Consider the following 7,675-nt stretch of genomic DNA (forward strand, 5'->3'; position numbering starts at 1 on the left):
TTTAACTCTAGGGATAGAGAGGCAGTGGCGGAGCCAGGCAATTTTTCATAGCGGTGGCCAGGCTGAGATCATTACTCACATTGGGGTGGCACAGAAACTGGTGTGTCAATTTTTTTTTCTGCATGGTAAATCGCTGTAGGCCAAATAGTCAATTTTTTTTGGCCACTCACTCTTAACATTTGCTTACGCAGGCAACAGTGATTGCCATGTAAAACTACACCATGAGGATTCATATAGAATGAGCTTTTTATGTAACACTCAACCGATTAAAAAACAAAATCTGGAAGTTATTAAAGTTATGCTTTCTTAATTGATGTTCAAATTCATAAGACAATTACAATTTGAATTATATAAGATGATTACACATAGGACATGTGTCAAATAAACTTGCAAAAGTCATATTCTGTGATTGCTGTGATTTAAGGCAAACTGATTCACAAATTCATCCAAGGGACTTGGCTCGTAGACTCCACATTCAAAACACCCACGTTGCTCAATCTTTCATCATCCATGGCTGATCTCAAGTAAGTTTTAATGAGATTGAGTACTGAAAAGCTCCTTTCACATGCAGCTGTACTCACAGGTATGGTGACCGCTACTTTGCACAATCTAAAGAGTTCGTGAAACACCTCGTGATATTGCTCAATTAATTTCATGAGGTCAAATATGCTAAAGTTCCTATATGCAGCTTAAAGAATACCGGATCAAACATCAACTGCTCGTTCTGTTTTACTCAGCCATTATCGAGTCCATCATAACATCTTCTATTACAGTATGGTATGGCGGCACGGACAGTCAAACACGGAAAAAACTGCAGCGGATTTTCAACAAGCCATCCAAAATCATAGGCAACCCACTCCCCTCAGTTGAATCTCTACATACTAACCGGACTGTAAAGCGAGCAAAGATCGTCTCTGACCCCCCACATCCTGCTCATCACCTCTTCCAGCTCAATCCCTCGGGGAGGCGCTACAGGTCACTGTCCACAAAGGCTAAACGCTTCACAAACATTTCTTTTTTTTCCCCTAGCCATCAGGACTCCCTATAGTCCCCTCCTCACACACCATTGGCATAAATACCACCATTCACCTAACTGTTATGTGTTTATTTCTGCTATTGTGTAACTGTATTGTTCATGATAATATGTAGAGTGTCTGTTGTTGTCCATGTATGTATTGTGCTGCAGAGTGTAAATGTGTACCAAAAACAAATACCACCAGCCTTGGTCGTGTGGCTAATAAAACAATCTAATCTAATCTTGGATTTTCCTCTCTAGGATTCTTTTTAACTGGTGTAATTCCGGTCTGAGGTCTTCGATGTTGCATTCCTAAATAGATGTAAAGGAAAACAGAGCTTCCTCATCACAAAATGTAGCATTTGTGGGATTTAAGGCTTGAATACCCTTCATTACTTCAGTTTGGTTTAGAGAACCATCTGTTGATCTCAATGAGAATATTATCAAGGGCAGGGTAAAATATCCCTGTACAAAAAGTGTCCTTGTTCTGCTCAGGATGCCCACCTAGTTGACATTTTCTTTCCTTTGGGTGCAGGTTCTGTGTCAATATTGCATTGTTTAGCAGTATGTACCACCTTTTTTTTCCCGGAGCTCTTCATCCTCACAGTCTTTAAGAGTCAAGGTTTGGAGACTGGAGAGCATCAGAAAGGCATCACCAAAAAGCCTGGTCAAAGCGACTAGAAGTCCTATGAACTGTAGGTCCATTTGAGCTAGCAGGCATCATGCTTCAACGGGAGTGGCATGGCTCAGGAGGTAGAGCGGGTTGTCTAGTAATCGGAAAGTCCCTGGTTCGATCCCCAGCTCCTCCTGAGAACATGCCGAAGTGTCCTTGAGCAAGACATTGAACCCCTAACTGCTCCTGATGAGCAGGTTTGTGCCTTGCATGCCAGCCTCCACCATCAGTGTATGAATGTGTGTGTGAATGGGTAAATGTGAAGCATACATTGTAAAGTGCTTTGAGTGGTCGGTAGACTACAAAATCACTATATAAATGCAGCTCTTTTACCATTTAACTGACTTATCACCACTCTTTTATTCATCTATTTCTTCAAGGACACAGACAACAGCGGGTAGTCTATCAAGAATAATATGACAAGCCTTGAGTTCACAGGCCGACCTTGTGTCACTTAGCTTTTGCAGTTCTCTTGGTGCCCCGTAATACATTTCTTTTTGTTTGTTGAGCCAATTTGTATGAACATATGACCCAGACATAAACATGTATAGTTTCCACGTGAGAGAAAAGAAGCATTCAACTTCTGTACCTGCTTTGACAGTGTCAACAAGAACCAGATTAAGTAATGAGCATTACAGTGGACATAAAAGGCTTGTTTTGCCACCTCCTTAATATGAGCCTGAACACCAGATTTCTTGCCGCTCATTACAGATGCTCCATCATAGGCATGTCCAACCAAATCGTGTCTATATTCCAGTCCGTATTGCTCAAGGACATGTATTATTTTGCCCGCCAACCCTGCAGCATTATGATGCTCTGCAGCTTCAAAGTGCAAAAAGCTCTCCCCTGTAATAATACCTGAGAACAAAAGAAATTTTTTTCTTTCTTTTTTTACATCTTTGGTTCCATTTGCGATAAGGGCATAAACTTGACTTTCCTTGACCTTACTGATAATGGCGGAGCACACCAGTTCTGCTAAAGTGTCCTACATGTCGTTTTGGATGTGGTGGAATGTGTACTTAGCACTGAGAGCTCCTCTCAATTTCTTTTTAACAACTGTGTTGTGGTTACCAAGAATCTATAATATAGCAAGTTTCCCTTGTTGTCTGAATCCATTGTCTCCCTATGACCCATTTGCACCATGTTTTGTGTAGCAGTTAACAGTAAAACTTCAGTTAGACTTTTAATATAATCATGGGTTTCATGTATCTGTTTTGTGTGTTCTTGAGACCATTTATTCATCAAAGCTGTCTCGCTTTTTTCTTCTTTCTCAGATTTTTTCCATGCTAACATAAAATTGATGTGTGCCTCAGACTTGGCATGTGAAGCAAAGCCTCCATCTTTGAACACAACCTTTCCCCAGTTTTTATAGGCTATATCTGAAGTGAAAACTGTTTCAGTGTTTAGAAAGCCAAAGTGCCTGCAGGCACAACAATAAACAGGGTCCTTGCACTGAGAGTAATCAATCCACTTGTGATGGGAATAACACGGGGCCTTGAAGTTTCTTCGCCTGTCCCCCATGACTGTCCTTGGAAATATTGAGCTGTGACTGGACTGATGCTTCGGCTCGAGAACTGGAGATGTCCAAAAAAAAGAGAAGAAAAATAAGTCATTCAAATTTTGCTACTCAATATATCTGTACCGAATGTGAGTCATAAAGCTGGTGGCCCACTCTGGTTAGGGCATTTCACTGAAGGCCAAACTGTTGTTGTGCCCTTGATGCACATGAAGTCTTTCATCTGTCAATTGAGATACACAAATTAAAATAATAACAGTAACACGTTTTTCTTTGTTTTGCTATAATAACTCCCAGGCCTATATCTGTTAATGTGGCCTTGTCAAATGTGTGATTGTTTACAGCAGCTTTGGACTAGGCTGAGGGGGAAATAGCTTGTGAGGGTAAAGGGACATTATATATATATATATATATATATATATATATATATATATATATAGTGAGTCAAGTAAATTCTTTATGAGACAGTACAAGCCTGTTTCATGCCATAAGCAATCATCGGCTGTCAATAAAGCCTTTCAGTCTCCTTTCTTGAAGTCTGACTGAAAAAAAATCACCATGTTATTTACCAGACCGGGTTTAACACCCTGCATTTAAACAAAAACAAGTTTTCAATAAACATAACAAATATCCATAAATAAAATAAAAGTGCCATGTTAGGAAAGTTAGTTACCATGGTTCTTGCTTCATGCCACTTTTGTTCAGTTTCCGTGCAGTTGTGTGTTGGGGGAACAGAGGTGATCTTCAGCTGAGAATAATGTGCAGTCTGGTATAGAAGTGCTGCTACATGGATGCATAAAGCTGTACCTGCCACACAGGTACACTGGCAGCTTTGTAGCTGCACAGGACGGGAATCCCCAAGTACAATCTGTGAAAATACACATATCTGTCACAATACACACTGTACTTGTTTCAAGTGCAGTTAAAGATTAAAACATTATTTTCATAAACAATAAATTAGTGAACTTTTGTTATAAATGAGAATACATGAGTACAGTGAGAAAAATATGAATGATGTATTGATTATGAATGGGCAAAAAAATGAACCAAAAAAAACAGTTGAATGCACTAATGTATGAATCAAAACTTGTGGCAAAATCATTACTAATCTCACTTTACTCATTTAAAATAATAGGGAACACAGAACGTGTGTAAAAGAAGTGACAGAACTCAGAACACAATATAGTTTCCGTGAATCCCACTACTTTTACACACTAGGGTTATGTAATTTGCTAAGCAGAAATAGGATGACAATGTTTTACTGTCTATAGATTGAGTTGATATTGAAAGAGTATATGAGTTTAGATTTTTGGGTGTAATAATGGATGACTAAATGACATGGAAAACTCATATAGCAGAGGTAAAAACAAAGGTGTGTAAAAATATTTGTTTTGAACAAAGCAAACGATAGATTACAAGTTAATGTGAATTCTGTACTGTTCACTTATTTTGCCATATTTTAGTTACTGTGTGGAAGTGTGGGGCAACATGTACATGAGCAACATAAAGCCATTGTTTATATTACAGAAAAGAGCAGTAAGAATTATTCATAAAGTGAATCCAAGAGAACACACCAATGGATTGTTTATTAAGTCAGGATTAATGGAGCTTAAAGATTTAGTTGAGTTAAAGACATTGTTAGTTATGTACAGGCCAAAAAGCACAGTATTACGAGAAAATTTACAAAAAAATATTTGTTTTTTAGTTCAGAGGATGAGGACCATCGAAAGAAATTTGATTTTAAACATCAGTATGCATGTACTACTCTAAAGCAGATGTATATTTCAGTATGTGGCATCAAACTGTGGAATTCTTTAGAGAATGATCTAAAGGGTTGTATAAATATCTTCCAGTTCAAGAAAATGTATAAGGAAATAATAATTAGACAATATGGAGTTGTCAGGTAATGGCTTTTCAGTTGATGGTGAATTATTATGTATGGCTTCTTGATTCTTTTTCATTTCTCATGTTGCTGTAAGTATTGGTTGTTGAGTAACTGACTGACAGACCATCTATTCTGTTGTTTATGTTTGAGTAAGGGGCAGGCAAAATAATATTTGCTTCCCCCTTGCTCCTTTTCAATAATGGAATGTTTAAATTGAGTAGTGTTTGATCATGAATTGCTTTTTTTCTTTCTGGAGCTGTGCATTACCATAAGCGGAATAAATAATAATGAAATTACATGTATGGGGTATCCTACGAAATATATATTTAATGTAGCCTTTAACAGTATTAGATTAATAGTAGTGATATGATTCACAGAAACTTCATTGATTTGACCAACAGGAACCTGTCTCATGAACCAGTCTGCACTGAACCTGCAGGATAACTTTCCCTTATGCTCAGACTGTGAGGCTTTTCCTCATAGATCTATAGCACTCAGCCCTAATGGATAGTTCTCCTGTTGAATCCTTGTTTGAAACTGAGATTGACAATGACATTAGGAAAATTGTAACAGTGACTGACATATAGAAACAACGTTAGTAGGAACTTATCACTACACTAGTGTTGGCTAGTACAAAAATATGCTAGGTGCTAACATTACACGTCCGGATCTTACCTTCGTAACTGTGGATGTAGCATGAAACGTAAAGTTTGAAGCCCTTCTCCTTTTTGGTAACTGGCGTATGGCATGCTTCTTGGATAATGCGACTAACGTCATTAACCATGAGTTTGGGTAGATCTTGAAAAGACCAAGTTAAAAACGCCATTGCTTCGCTGTTGTCGTCAGTTGTCCGTATCAATTCCGCCGCTTCCTGGAAATTATTGAGCTGGCCGAGTCGGAATGCGGAAAAGGGTGTGCATATAGTCCATCATCCCACTCTTCCAAGCTGCCCTGACCTCTGCTTCACACCCTCTGCGATTTGGGGAGGGCTGCATATATCCCAAGAAGGTCAGTTATAACCGGCCTTAATTCTGGGGCCGCCCTTACCTGCTGAAAACGGACAGCATTCAACGTACTGGGGATGGTGCTGCTCTTTTGTTGAGCAATATAGATAGCTGTCAATGTTTAGTTTGACACTAGGGACCTATTCAGCAGGTTGCAGGTGATAAGAGAGCCTTCTAGATTTAAACCTAATGCAGATGTGGAGTCAACTATACTGCTCAAAAAAATAAAGGGAACACCTAAAAAACACAATATAGACCTCGATGAATGAAATATTTCAGCTGAAAATCTTTATTTATTAGACAGAGGAATGTGTTTAGAGCAAAATAACCTAAGAATGATCAATGGAAATCAAAATTATTAGCCCATTAAGGTCTGGATTCAGAATCATACTCAAAATCAAAGTGGAAAATGAGAACATAGGCTGATCCAACTTCTGTGGAAATTCTTCAAGACGATTCAAAATGAGGCTCAGTAGTGTGTGTGGCCTCCACGTGCCTGTATGCACTCCCTACAACGTCTGGGCATGCTCCTGATGAGACGACGGATGGTCTGCTGAGGGATCTCCTCCCAGACCTGGATCAGGGCATCGGTCAACTCCTGGACAGTCTGTGGTGCGACATCGCGTTGGCGGATGGTACGAGACATGATGTCCCAGAGGTGCTCGATTGGATTCAGGTCTGGGGAACGTGCAGGCCAGTCCATAGCATCAATGCCCTCGACATACAGGAACTGCTGACACACTCTGGCCACATGAGGACGAGCATTGTCATGCATGGGCAGGAACCCAGGGCCCACTCCACCAGCATATGGTCTGACAATGGGTCTGAGGATCTCATCCCGGTACCTAATGGCAGTCATGGTACCTCTGGCTAGCACGTAGAGATCTGTGCGGCCCTCCAAGGATATGCCTCCCCAGATCATCACTGACCCACCGCCAAACCGGTCATGCTGGAGGATGTTGCAGGCAGCAGAACGTTCTCCACAGCGTCTCCCGACTCTCTCACGTCTGTCACATGTGTTCAGTGTGAACCTGCTCTCATCTGTGAAGAGCACAGGGCGCCAATGGCGAATCTGCCAACCAAGATGTTCTCTGGCAAAGGTCAATCGGGCTGCACGGTGTTGGGCTGTGAGCACAGGCCCCAATTGTGGACATCGGGCCCTCATACCATCCTCATGCATTCTGTTTCTCACTGTTTGAGCAGAAACCTGCACATTAGTGGCCTGTTGAAGGTCGTTTTGTAGGGCTCCGGCAGTGCTCCTCCTGTTCCTCCTTGCACAAAGGACCAGATAGCGGTCCTGCTGCGGGGTTGTTGTCCTCCTGCGGCCCCCTCCACGTCTCCTGGTGAACTGGCCTGTCTCCTGGTACCTCCTCCATGCTCTGGACACTGTGCTGGGAGACACATCAAATCTTCTTGCCACAGCACGCATTGATGTGCCATCCTGGATGAGCTGCACTACCTGAGCAACTTCTGTAGGTTGCAGATACCGCCTCATGCCACCTCTAGTGGTGAGGGCACTAGCAAAATGAAAAACTAACCAAAGATCGGCCAGAAAAGATGAGGACAGGCAAATGGTCTGTGG

Source organism: Lampris incognitus, chromosome 8, assembly GCF_029633865.1.
Source record: "Lampris incognitus isolate fLamInc1 chromosome 8, fLamInc1.hap2, whole genome shotgun sequence".
Lineage (NCBI taxonomy): Eukaryota > Metazoa > Chordata > Actinopteri > Lampriformes > Lampridae > Lampris > Lampris incognitus.